Genomic DNA, 16,786 nt, shown 5'->3' with positions numbered 1-16,786 from the left:
AGCTCCTATAGGTCAGTGGATGAGGGACACTACAACCCTCCCACCAGCACATCTGCTACTGCTGCAAGGAATCTCCAGTCTTCATAAACAAGGGAAGGAGCTGAGGAATTACATGAACATACAGAAGCCGCTTCACCTGCAGGAACCGCACAGACATAGTATATATCACCTGCAGACAGAGGTCAGACATAGTATATATCACCTGCAGACAGAGATCAGACATAGTATATATCACCTGCAGGAACAGATCAGACATAGTATATATCACCTGCAGGAACAGATCAGACATAGTATATATCACCTGCAGACAGAGGTCAGACATAGTATATATCACCTGCAGGACCTGATCAGACATAGTATATATCACCTGCAGGAACAGATCAGACATAGTATATATCACCTGCAGACAGAGGTCAGACATAGTATATATCACCTGCAGGACCTGATCAGACATAGTATATATCACCTGCAGGCAGAGATCAGACATAGTATATATCACCTGCAGACAGAGGTCAGACATAGTATATATCACCTGCAGGAACCGCACAGACATAGTATATATCACCTGCAGACAGAGATCAGACATAGTATATATCACCTGCAGACAGAGATCAGACATAGTATATATCACCTGCAGGAACAGATCAGACATAGTATATATCACCTGCAGACAGAGATCAGACATAGTATATATCACCTGCAGGAACAGATCAGACATAGTATATATCACCTGCAGGAACAGATCAGACATAGTATATATCACCTGCAGACAGAGATCAGACATAGTATATATCACCTGCAGACAGAGGTCAGACATAGTATATATCACCTGCAGGCAGAGATCAGACATAGTATATATCACCTGCAGGCAGAGATCAGACATAGTATATATCACCTGCAGGACCTGATCAGACATAGTATATATCACCTGCAGACAGAGATCAGACATAGTATATATCACCTGCAGGACCTGATCAGACATAGTATATATCACCTGCAGGATCAGATCAGACATGGTATATATCACCTGCAGACAGAGATCAGACATAGTATATATCACCTGCAGGAACAGATCAGACATGGTATATATCACCTGCAGACAGAGATCAGACATAGTATATATCACCTGCAGGGACAGATCAGACATAGTATATATCACCTGCAGGAACAGATCAGACATAGTATATATCACCTGCAGGAACAGATCAGACATAGTATATATCACCTGCAGACAGAGATCAGACATAGTATATATCACCTGCAGGAACAGATCAGACATAGTATATATCACCTGCAGGACCTGATCAGACATAGTATATATCACCTGCACACAGAGATCAGACATAGTATATATCACCTGCAGGAACAGATCAGACATAGTATATATCACCTGCAGGACCTGATCAGACATAGTATATATCACCTGCACACAGAGGTCAGACATAGTATATATCACCTGCAGACAGAGATCAGACATAGTATATATCACCTGCAGACAGAGATCAGACATAGTATATATCACCTGCAGGCACCGCACAGACATAGTATATATCACCTGCAGGACCTGATCAGACATAGTATATATCACCTGCAGACAGAGGTCAGACATAGTATATATCACCTGCAGGCAGAGATCAGACATAGTATATATCGCCTGCAGACAGAGGTCAGACATAGTATATATCACCTGCAGACAGAGGTCAGACATAGTATATATCACCTGCAGACAGAGGTCAGACATAGTATATATCACCTGCAGGAACAGATCAGACATAGTATATATCACCTGCAGGAACCGCACAGACATAGTATATATCACCTGCAGGCAGAGATCAGACATAGTATATATCACCTGCAGGCAGAGATCAGACATAGTATATATCACCTGCAGGAACAGATCAGACATAGTATATATCACCTGCAGGAACAGATCAGACATAGTATATATCACCTGCAGGAACAGATCAGACATAGTATATATCACCTGCAGGAACAGATCAGACATAGTATATATCACCTGCAGACAGAGATCAGACATAGTATATATCACCTGCAGGCAGAGATCAGACATAGTATATATCACCTGCAGGCAGAGATCAGACATAGTATATATCACCTGCAGGCAGAGATCAGACATAGTATATATCACCTGCAGGAACAGATCAGACATAGTATATATCACCTGCAGGCAGAGATCAGACATAGTATATATCACCTGCAGGCAGAGATCAGACATAGTATATATCACCTGCAGACAGAGATCAGACATAGTATATATCACCTGCAGGACCTGATCAGACATAGTATATATCACCTGCAGACAGAGATCAGACATAGTATATATCACCTGCAGGAACAGATCAGACATAGTATATATCACCTGCAGGCAGAGATCAGACATAGTATATATCACCTGCAGGCAGAGATCAGACATAGTATATATCACCTGCAGACAGAGCTCAGACATAGTATATATCACCTGCAGGACCTGATCAGACATAGTATATATCACCTGCAGGCAGAGATCAGACATAGTATATATCACCTGCAGGCAGAGATCAGACATAGTATATATCACCTGCAGACAGAGATCAGACATAGTATATATCACCTGCAGGCAGAGATCAGACATAGTATATATCACCTGCAGGAACAGATCAGACATAGTATATATCACCTGCAGGAACCGATCAGACATAGTATATATCACCTGCAGGAACAGATCAGACATAGTATATATCACCTGCAGACAGAGATCAGACATAGTATATATCACCTGCAGGAGCAGATCAGACATCGTATATATCACCTGCAGGAACAGATCAGACATAGTATATATCACCTGCAGGCAGAGATCAGACATAGTATATATCACCTGCAGGAACAGATCAGACATAGTATATATCACCTGCAGACAGAGATCAGACATAGTATATATCACCTGCAGGCAGAGATCAGACATAGTATATATCACCTGCAGGAACAGATCAGACATAGTATATATCACCTGCAGGAACAGATCAGACATAGTATATATCACCTGCAGGAGCAGATCAGACATAGTATATATCACCTGCAGACAGAGATCAGACATAGTATATATCAGACATAGTATATATCACCTGCAGACAGAGATCAGACATAGTATATATCACCTGCAGACAGAGATCAGACATAGTATATATCACCTGCAGGCAGAGATCAGACATAGTATATATCACCTGCAGACAGAGATCAGACATAGTATATATCATCTGCAGGAACAGATCAGACATAGTATATATCACCTGCAGGAACAGATCAGACATAGTATATATCACCTGCAGACAGAGATCAGACATAGTATATATCACCTGCAGGCAGAGATCAGACATAGTATATATCACCTGCAGACAGAGATCAGACATAGTATATATCACCTGCAGGAACAGATCAGACATAGTATATATCACCTGCAGGAACAGATCAGACATAGTATATATCACCTGCAGACAGAGATCAGACATAGTATATATCACCTGCAGGCAGAGATCAGACATAGTATATATCACCTGCAGGCAGAGATCAGACATAGTATATATCACCTGCAGGAACAGATCAGACATAGTATATATCACCTGCAGACAGAGATCATACATAGTATATATCACCTGCAGGACCTGATCAGACATAGTATATATCACCTGCAGGCAGAGATCAGACATAGTATATATCACCTGCAGGAACAGATCAGACATAGTATATATCACCTGCAGACAGAGATCAGACATAGTATATATCACCTGCAGACAGAGATCAGACATAGTATATATCACCTGCAGGCAGAGATCAGACATAGTATATATCACCTGCAGGCAGAGATCAGACATAGTATATATCACCTGCAGACAGAGATCAGACATAGTATATATCACCTGCAGGAACAGATCAGACATAGTATATATCACCTGCAGACAGAGATCAGACATAGTATATATCACCTGCAGACAGAGATCAGACATAGTATATATCACCTGCAGGAACAGATCAGACATAGTATATATCACCTGCAGACAGAGATCATACATAGTATATATCACCTGCAGGACCTGATCAGACATAGTATATATCACCTGCAGGAACAGATCAGACATAGTATATATCACCTGCAGGCAGAGATCAGACATAGTATATATCACCTGCAGGCAGAGATCAGACATAGTATATATCACCTGCAGACAGAGATCAGACATAGTATATATCACCTGCAGGCAGAGATCAGACATAGTATATATCACCTGCAGACAGAGATCAGACATAGTATATATCACCTGCAGACAGAGATCAGACATAGTATATATCACCTGCAGGAACAGATCAGACATAGTATATATCACCTGCAGACAGAGATCATACATAGTATATATCACCTGCAGGACCTGATCAGACATAGTATATATCACCTGCAGGCAGAGGTCAGACATAGTATATATCACCTGCAGACAGAGATCAGACATAGTATATATCACCTGCAGGCAGAGATCAGACATAGTATATATCACCTGCAGACAGAGATCAGACATAGTATATATCACCTGCAGGCAGAGATCAGACATAGTATATATCACCTGCAGACAGAGATCAGACATAGTATATATCACCTGCAGACAGAGATCAGACATAGTATATATCACCTGCAGGAACAGATCAGACATAGTATATATCACCTGCAGACAGAGATCATACATAGTATATATCACCTGCAGGACCTGATCAGACATAGTATATATCACCTGCAGGCAGAGGTCAGACATAGTATATATCACCTGCAGACAGAGATCAGACATAGTATATATCACCTGCAGGCAGAGATCAGACATAGTATATATCACCTGCAGACAGAGATCAGACATAGTATATATCATCTGCAGGAACAGATCAGACATAGTATATATCACCTGCAGGAACAGATCAGACATAGTATATATCACCTGCAGACAGAGATCAGACATAGTATATATCACCTGCAGGCAGAGATCAGACATAGTATATATCACCTGCAGGAACAGATCAGACATAGTATATATCACCTGCAGGAACAGATCAGACATAGTATATATCACCTGCAGACAGAGATCAGACATAGTATATATAACCTGCAGGCAGAGATCAGACATAGTATATATCACCTGCAGGCAGAGATCAGACATAGTATATATCACCTGCAGGAACAGATCAGACATAGTATATATCACCTGCAGACAGAGATCATACATAGTATATATCACCTGCAGGACCTGATCAGACATAGTATATATCACCTGCAGGCAGAGATCAGACATAGTATATATCACCTGCAGGAACAGATCAGACATAGTATATATCACCTGCAGACAGAGATCAGACATAGTATATATCACCTGCAGACAGAGATCAGACATAGTATATATCACCTGCAGGCAGAGATCAGACATAGTATATATCACCTGCAGGCAGAGATCAGACATAGTATATATCACCTGCAGACAGAGATCAGACATAGTATATATCACCTGCAGGAACAGATCAGACATAGTATATATCACCTGCAGACAGAGATCAGACATAGTATATATCACCTGCAGACAGAGATCAGACATAGTATATATCACCTGCAGGAACAGATCAGACATAGTATATATCACCTGCAGACAGAGATCATACATAGTATATATCACCTGCAGGACCTGATCAGACATAGTATATATCACCTGCAGGAACAGATCAGACATAGTATATATCACCTGCAGGCAGAGATCAGACATAGTATATATCACCTGCAGGCAGAGATCAGACATAGTATATATCACCTGCAGACAGAGATCAGACATAGTATATATCACCTGCAGGCAGAGATCAGACATAGTATATATCACCTGCAGACAGAGATCAGACATAGTATATATCACCTGCAGACAGAGATCAGACATAGTATATATCACCTGCAGGAACAGATCAGACATAGTATATATCACCTGCAGACAGAGATCATACATAGTATATATCACCTGCAGGACCTGATCAGACATAGTATATATCACCTGCAGGAACAGATCAGACATAGTATATATCACCTGCAGGCAGAGATCAGACATATATACTATGTCTGATCTCTGCCTGCAGGTGATATATACTATGTCTGATCTCTGTCTGCAGGTGATATATACTATGTCTGATCTCTGCCTGCAGGTGATATATACTATCACCTGCAGGCAGAGATCAGACATAGTATATATCACCTGCAGGCAGAGATCAGACATAGTATATATCACCTGCAGGCAGAGATCAGACATAGTATATATCACCTGCAGGAGCAGATCAGACATAGTATATATCACCTGCAGGCAGAGATCAGACATAGTATATATCACCTGCAGGAACAGATCAGACATAGTATATATCACCTGCAGGCAGAGATCAGACATAGTATATATCACCTGCAGACAGAGATCAGACATAGTATATATCACCTGCAGGAACAGATCAGACATAGTATATATCACCTGCATGCATAGATCAGACATAGTATATATCACCTGCAGACAGAGATCAGACATAGTATATATCACCTGCAGACAGAGGTCAGACATAGTATATATCACCTGCAGGCAGAGATCAGACATAGTATATATCACCTGCAGGCAGAGATCAGACATAGTATATATCACCTGCAGACAGAGATCAGACATAGTATATATCACCTGCAGGCAGAGATCAGACATAGTATATATCACCTGCAGGAGCAGATCAGACATAGTATATATCACCTGCAGACAGAGATCAGACATAGTATATATCACCTGCAGACAGAGATCAGACATAGTATATATCACCTGCAGGAGCAGATCAGACATAGTATATATCACCTGCAGGCAGAGATCAGACATAGTATATATCACCTGCAGGAACAGATCAGACATAGTATATATCACCTGCAGGAGCAGATCAGACATGGTATATATCACCTGCAGGAACAGATCAGACATAGTATATATCACCTGCAGACAGAGATCAGACATAGTATATATCACCTGCAGACAGAGATCAGACATAGTATATATCACCTGCAGGCAGAGATCAGACATAGTACATATCACCTGCAGACAGAGATCAGACATAGTATATATCACCTGCAGGAACAGATCAGACATAGTATATATCACCTGCAGACAGAGATCAGACATAGTATATATCACCTGCAGGCAGAGATCAGACATAGTATATATCACCTGCAGGAGCAGATCAGACATAGTATATATCACCTGCAGGCAGAGATCAGACATAGTATATATCACCTGCAGGCAGAGATCAGACATAGTATATATCACCTGCAGGAGCAGATCAGACATAGTATATATCACCTGCAGGCAGAGATCAGACATAGTACATATCACCTGCAGACAGAGATCAGACATAGTATATATCACCTGCAGGAACAGATCAGACATAGTATATATCACCTGCAGACAGAGATCAGACATAGTATATATCACCTGCAGGCAGAGATCAGACATAGTATATATCACCTGCAGGAGCAGATCAGACATAGTATATATCACCTGCAGGCAGAGATCAGACATAGTATATATCACCTGCAGGCAGAGATCAGACATAGTATATATCACCTGCAGGAGCAGATCAGACATAGTATATATCACCTGCAGGCAGAGATCAGACATAGTATATATCACCTGCAGACAGAGATCAGACATAGTATATATCATCTGCAGGAACAGATCAGACATAGTATATATCACCTGCAGACAGAGGTCAGACATAGTATATATCACCTGCAGACAGAGATCAGACATAGTATATATCACCTGCAGACAGAGGTCAGACATAGTATATATCACCTGCAGACAGAGATCAGACATAGTATATATCACCTGCAGGAACAGATCAGACATAGTATATATCACCTGCAGACAGAGGTCAGACATAGTATATATCACCTGCAGACAGAGATCAGACATAGTATATATCACCTGCAGACAGAGGTCAGACATAGTATATATCACCTGCAGACAGAGATCAGACATAGTATATATCACCTGCAGACAGAGATCAGACATAGTATATATCACCTGCAGGAACAGATCAGACATAGTATATATCACCTGCAGACAGAGATCAGACATAGTATATATCACCTGCAGGCAGAGATCAGACATAGTATATATCACCTGCAGACAGAGATCAGACATAGTATATATCACCTGCAGGCAGAGATCAGACATAGTATATATCACCTGCAGGAACAGATCAGACATAGTATATATCACCTGCAGGAACAGATCAGACATAGTATATATCACCTGCAGGAACAGATCAGACATAGTATATATCACCTGCAGACAGAGATCAGACATAGTATATATCACCTGCAGGAACAGATCAGACATAGTATATATCACCTGCAGGAACAGATCAGACATAGTATATATCACCTGCAGACAGAGATCAGACATAGTATATATCACCTGCAGGAACAGATCAGACATAGTATATATCACCTGCAGGAACAGATCAGACATAGTATATATCACCTGCAGGAACAGATCAGACATAGTATATATCACCTGCAGGCAGAGATCAGACATAGTATATATCACCTGCAGGAGCAGATCAGACATAGTATATATCACCTGCAGGCAGAGATCAGACATAGTATATATCACCTGCAGACAGAGATCAGACATAGTATATATCACCTGCAGGAACAGATCAGACATAGTATATATCACCTGCAGACAGAGATCAGACATAGTATATATCACCTGCAGGAACAGATCAGACATAGTATATATCACCTGCAGGCAGAGATCAGACATAGTATATATCACCTGCAGGCAGAGATCAGACATAGTATATATCACCTGCAGGCAGAGATCAGACATAGTATATATCACCTGCAGGCAGAGATCAGACATAGTATATATCACCTGCAGGAACAGATCAGACATAGTATATATCACCTGCAGGCAGAGATCAGACATAGTATATATCACCTGCAGGCAGAGATCAGACATAGTATATATCACCTGCAGACAGAGATCAGACATAGTATATATCACCTGCAGGCAGAGATCAGACATAGTATATATCACCTGCAGACAGAGATCAGACATAGTATATATCACCTGCAGGAACAGATCAGACATAGTATATATCACCTGCAGACAGAGATCAGACATAGTATATATCACCTGCAGGAACAGATCAGACATAGTATATATCACCTGCAGGCAGAGATCAGTTTATGCGACTTTCCAGTAGAATGAGTTGCGCTTTTTCCGCAGTTTTGCAGCATTTCCTGAATCTTCTGCAGTTGTTTTACCTTCTGTCATTAAACGCTCCGTCTGAATAGATGGCACAAGCCGCTCCTCCATATACCGAGACTAAACACTCGCACCATGTGCTGCCGACCGAACTGGCATAGAAAATACCGGCATTGTATCTTAATGTGCAAAAATAAACAATTTAAGCTTCACTGTAATCAGAATCTGTCAACATTTCTCTCTGGAAACTGTCAGCAAGCTGCTGAGGATACAGGGGGCAAATGACGAGGCTGAAGACGTCACAGTTCTGTCACCCATAGCACCAATAAAATGCTAGTAATACCATATATATATATGCATGCGGGTCGTGGGTTCTTCTATATGTAGTCAGACACAACTGGACAGACACCTGAGCCAGGTGTAATATTATTCACTTTCTGAAGCATTTCATGGTCTCCATTAGTTGTGACCAGCAGAGGGCGACACATTCACATCTCCTCTGATAAACTCCAGAACTTCTGTGAGGATCCAGGACCTGATTGAGAACTTCAGAGACTTCTGGAAATGTTTATATCAACTCCTCACAAATCAGGAGACAAACTTAGAGACTCCAGAATCTCCTGCAATGTGTGGACCAATGACACCACGAACCTCTGTAATATGATGACATCACCCAGATATGTTTTAGTCATCACTTACCCCTATATATGATGACGTCATGCAGCATATCATGACATAACTCACTTCTGTATGAGAGGATATCACTGGCTGTTGTATATGATGACGTCATGCAGCATATCATGACATAACTCACTTCTGTATGAGAGGATATCACTGGCTGTTGTATATGATGACGTCATGCAGCATATCATGACATAACTCACTTCTGTATGAGAGGATATCACTGGCTGTTGTATATGATGACGTCATGCAGCATATCATGACATAACTCACTTCTGTATGAGAGGATATCACTGGCTGTTGTATATGATGACGTCATGCAGCATATCATGACATAACTCACTTCTGTATGAGAGGATATCACTGGCTGTTGTATATGATGACGTCATGCAGCATATCATGACATAACTCACTTCTGTATGAGAGGATATCACTGGCTGTTGTATATGATGACGTCATGCAGCATATCATGACATAACTCACTTCTGTATGAGAGGATATCACTGGCTGTTGTATATGATGACGTCATGCAGCATATCATGACATAACTCACTTCTGTATGAGAGGATATCACTGGCTGTTGTATATGATGACGTCACTCATCTCTTTATATGAGACATCCATAGAGACTACAGAAGCTCCTTGTAAAAGTGATTAAAATAATGTTTAAATGATTTCATTTTGTCCATCGGCGTCTCGTCTCGTCCGGAGTCTTCATCTTGATTCTTTTGTAATGAATAAGAAAGTCATTGCTCCTTTAAGACAAGTTTGTATGTTTATCTCTGACCTTCCTTATTTCCCATACGAGACTTGGAAAGAAGGAACAGGGAGGGAGTGAGATGGGAGAGGGAGACACAGTCATACATATATATATATATATATATGTCCCCCCCCCCCCCCCATCTTAAAAGAACGATATATTATATTCTTGCCGAGAGAGATAAGTCAGCAGCATCTGTGTGTTATTTCTCTCTCGATATCGATAAAACATGATTTGGATCTGGATAAATCACTGGGGGGGGGGGGGGGGGGATCAGTTGACATACCCATTACAAAGTTCAGTCTAATATATTTTGGCTCAGTTGTTGCGTCAGCACTCCTGCAATAACTGGACCTGCGGACCAATGACATCAGCCATTTCTGTGTATGATAACTTACTGTAGATGATTGTCACTCGCCTCTGTATATGATTACTTCATGCAATATATGATGACATCACTCATTTCTGTATTTGATGACATCACTCATTTCTGTATATGACTTGACTAATTTCTGTATTTGATGTCATCACTCATCTCTGTATATGATGACATCACTCATTTCTGTATGTAATGACATTACTTATCTCCGTATATGATGATATCACTCATCTCTGTATATGATGACATCACTCATCTCTATATAACATCAATTATGTCTGTATATGACATCACTCATTTCTGTATATGATGACACTCATTTCTGTATATGATGACATCACTCGCCTCTGTATATGATTACAAATTATATATGTTTATTACATACATGCATACAAACACACTATATACATACATACACATACACACATGCACACATGCACACATGCATACATACATACATATATATATATATATATATATATATACACACACACACACACATACTATATACATACATACTATATACAAACATACATACACACACACATACATATACATATATACACACACACATACATACATACATACATATACACACACACACACATACATACATACATACATACATACACACATACACACATACACACACACATACATATATATATATATATATATATATATACACACACACATACATACTATATACATACACACACACACATACTATATACATACATACTATATACAAACATACATACACACACACATACATATACATATATATACACACACACACACACACACATACATACATACATACATACATACATACATACATACATACACACACGTACACACACACACACACGTGACACATACATATTATGTACATACATGCACACATACATATACACACACATACATATATACATATACATACTTACATACACACATACATACATATACATATACACATACATATACACATACATATACACACACATTCATATACATACATACATACACACATACATACATACATATACACACACATACATATACATACATACATACATACACACACACACACATACACACACACATACATACATATACATACATACATACACACACATACATACTTTATACATACATACACACATACATTTCCAACTCTTGCTCAGCTCCAGGCGTCCAGCGTCAGGACCCAGTGCAGCGGCTCTAGCAGCGAGAAGGGAAAGGGTATGTTCACACGCAGAGTCAAAAACATCTCAAAATACGGAGCTGTTTTCAAGAGAAAACCGCTCCTGATTTTCAGACGTTTTTTGTGCCACTCACGATTTTCGCAGTGTTTATTACAGCCGTTTTTGGAGCTTTTTTCAATAGAGTCTATGAGAAAACGGCTCCAAAAACATCCCAAGAAGTGTCCTTGAAAAACGCTCCGTCTGAACAGAACGTCGTTTGAAATCAATGGGCAGATGTATGGAGGCGCTCTGCTTCCGATTTTTCAGCCGTTTTTCGGGCGTTTATGGCCCTAAAAACGGCCGAAAATAGGCCGTGTGAACATACCCTAAAGGTGCAACTTACTCTATAACCCACAGCTTATAATAGTACTGGATTGTTATAAGAGGAGCGGCTGATATCAGTCACACATATGATGTAATGTCTCTGGAGGATATAATAGTGCTGGAGTGATATAAGAGGAGCGGCTGATATCAGTCACACATATGATGTAATGTCTCTGGAGGATATAATAGTACTGGAGTGATATAAGAGGAGCGGCAGATATCAGCCACACATGATGTAATGTCTCTGGAGGATATAATAGTGCTGGAGTGATATAAGAGGAGCGGCTGATATCAGTCACACATATGATGTAATGTCTCTGGAGGATATAATAGTACTGGAGTGATATAAGAGGAGCGGCTGATATCAGTCACATATGATGTAATGTCTCTGGAGGATATAATAGTGCTGGAGTGATATAAGAGGAGCGGCTGATATCAGTCACATATGATGTAATGTCTCTGGAGGATATAATAGTGCTGGAGTGTTATATGAGGAGCGGCTGATATCAGTCACACATATGATGTAATGTCTCTGGAGGATATAATAGTACTGGAGTGATATAAGAGGAGCGGCTGATATCAGTCACACATATGATGTAATGTCTGGAGGATATAATAGTACTGGAGTGTTATAAGAGGAGCGGCTGATATCAGTCACACATATGATGTAATGTCTCTGGAGGATATAATAGTGCTGGAGTGATATAAGAGAAGCGGCTGATATCAGTCACATATGATGTAATGTCTCTGGAGGATATAATAGTACTGGAGTGTTATAAGAGGAGCGGCTGATATCAGTCACACATATGATGTAATGTCTCTGGAGGATATAATAGTACTGGAGTGATATAAGAGGAGCGGCTGATATCAGTCACACATATGATGTAATGTCTCTGGAGGATATAATAGTACTGGAGTGATATAAGAGGAGCGGCTGATATCAGTCACATATGATGTAATGTCTCTGGAGGATATAATAGTGCTGGAGTGATATAAGAGGAGCTGCTGATATCAGTCACATATGATGTAATGTCTCCGGAGGATATAATAGTACTGGAGTGATATAAGAGGAGCGGCTGATATCAGTCACATATATGATGTAATGTCTCTGGAGGATATAATAGTACTGGAGTGTTATAAGAGGAGCGGCTGATATCAGTCACACATATGATGTAATGTCTCTGGAGGATATAATAGTACTGGAGTGTTATAAGAGGAGCGGCTGATATCAGTCACATATGATGTAATGTCTCTGGAGGATATAATAGTGCTGGAGGGTTATAAGAGGAGCTGCTGATATCAGTCACATATATGATGTAATGTCTCTGGAGGATATAATAGTACTGGAGTGATATAAGAGGAGCGGCTGATATCAGTCACATATGATGTAATGTCTCTGGAGGATATAATAGTACTGGAGTTATATAAGAGGAGCGGCTGATATCAGTCACATATATGATGTAATGTCTCTGGAGGATATAATAGTACTGGAGTGATATAAGAGGAGCAGCTGATATCAGTCACACATATGATGTAATGTCTCTGGAGGATATAATAGTACTGGAGTGATATAAGAGGAGCGGCTGATATCAGTCACACATGTGATGTAATGTCTCTGGAGGATATAATAGTGCTGGAGTGATATAAGAGGAGCAGCTGATATCAGTCACACATATGATGTAATGTCTCTGGAGGATATAATAGTACTGGAGTGATATAAGAGGAGCGGCTGATATCAGTCACATATGATGTAATGTCCCTGGAGGATATAATAGTACTGGAGTGATATAAGAGGAGCTGCTGATATCAGTCACACATATGATGTAATGTCTCTGGAGGATATAATAGTACTGGAGTGTTATAAGAGGAGCGGCTGATATCAGTCACATATGATGTAATGTCTCTGGAGGATATAATAGTGCTGGAGTGATATAAGAGGAGCGTCTGATATCAGTCACATATGATGTAATGTCTCTGGAGGATATAATAGTGCTGGAGTGATATAAGAGGAGCGGCTGATATCAGTCACATATGATGTAATGTCTCTGGAGGATATAATAGTGCTGGAGTGTTATAAGAGGAGCGGCTGATATCAGTCACACATATGATGTAATGTCTCTGGAGGATATAATAGTGCTGGAGTGATATAAGAGGAGCGGCTGATATCAGTCACACATATGATGTAATGTCTCTGGTGGATATAATAGTACTGGAGTGATATAAGAGGAGCGGCTGATATCAGTCACATATATGATGTAATGTCTCTGGAGGATATAATAGTGCTGGAGTGATATAAGAGGAGCGGCTGATATCAGTCACACATATGATGTAATGTCTCTGGAGGATATAATAGTACTGGAGTGATATAAGAGGAGCGGCTGATATCAGTCACATATGATGTAATGTCTCTGGTGGATATAATAGTACTGGAGTGATATAAGAGGAGCGGCTGATATCAGTCACATATGATGTAATGTCTCTGGAGGATATAATAGTGCTGGAGTGATATAAGAGGAGCGGCTGATATCAGTCACACATATGATGTAATGTCTCTGGAGGATATAATAGTACTGGAGTGATATAAGAGGAGCGGCTGATATCAGTCACATATGATGTAATGTCTCTGGAGGATATAATAGTGCTGGAGTGTTATAAGAGGAGCGGCTGATATCAGTCACACATATGATGTAATGTCTGGAGGATATAATAGTGCTGGAGTGTTATAAGAGGAGTGGCTGATATCAGTCACACATATGATGTAATGTCTCTGGAGGATATAATAGTGCTGGAGTGATATAAGAGGAGCGGCTGATATCAGTCACACATATGATGTAATGTCTGGAGGATATAATAGTGCTGGAGTGATATAAGAGGAGCGGCTGATATCAGTCACATATGATGTCATGTCTCTGGAGGATATAATAGTACTGGAGTGATATAAGAGGAGCGGCTGATATCAGTCACACATATGATGTAATGTCTCTGGAGGATATAATAGTACTGGAGTGTTATAAGAGGAGCGGCTGATATCAGTCACACATATGATGTAATGTCTCTGGAGGATATAATAGTGCTGGAGTGATATAAGAGGAGCGGCTGATATCAGTCACATATGATGTAATGTCTCTGGAGGCTATAATAGTGCTGGAGTGATATAAGAGGAGCGGCTGATATCAGTCACACATATGATGTAATGTCAATGGAGGATATAATAGTACTGGAGTGATATAAGAGGAGCGGCTGATATCAGTCACATATGATGTAATGTCTCTGGAGGATATAATAGTGCTGGAGTGATATAAGAGGAGCGGCTGATATCAGTCACATATGATGTAATGTCTCTGGAGGATATAATAGTACTGTAGTGATATAAGAGGAGCGGCTGATATCAGTCACACATATGATGTAATGTCTCTGGAGGATATAATAGTACTGGAGTGATATAAGAGGAGCGGCTGATATCAGTCACATATGATGTAATGTCTCTGGAGGATATAATAGTACTGGAGTGATATAAGAGGAGCGGCTGATATCAGTCACACATATGAAGTAATGTCTCTGGAGGATATAATAGTACTGGAGTGATATAAGAGGAGCGGCTGATATCAGTCACATATGATGTAATGTCTCTGGAGGATATAATAGTACTGGAATGATATAAGAGGAGCGGCTGATATCAGTCACACATATGATGTAATGTCTCTGGAGGATATAATAGTACTGGAGTGTTATAAGAGGAGCTGCTGATATCAGTCACATATGATGTAATGTCTGGAGGATATAATAGTACTGGAGTGATATAAGAGGAGCGGCTGATAACAGTCACACATATGATGTAATGTCTCTGGAGGATATAATAGTACTGGAGTGTTATAAGAGGAGCGGCTGATATCAGTCACATATGATGTCATGTCTCTGGAGGATATAATAGTGCTGGAGTGTTATAAGAGGAGTGGCTGATATCAGTCACATATGATGTAATATCTCTGGAGGATATAATAGTACTGGAGTGATATAAGAGGAGCGGCTGATATCAGTCACACATATGATGTAATATCTCTGGAGGATATAATAGTACTGGAGTTATATAAGAGGA

Source organism: Rhinoderma darwinii, chromosome 9, assembly GCF_050947455.1.
Source record: "Rhinoderma darwinii isolate aRhiDar2 chromosome 9, aRhiDar2.hap1, whole genome shotgun sequence".
NCBI lineage: Eukaryota > Metazoa > Chordata > Amphibia > Anura > Rhinodermatidae > Rhinoderma > Rhinoderma darwinii.
The sequence above is the reverse complement of the archived record's forward strand: the minus strand, read 5'-3'. Positions refer to the sequence as shown.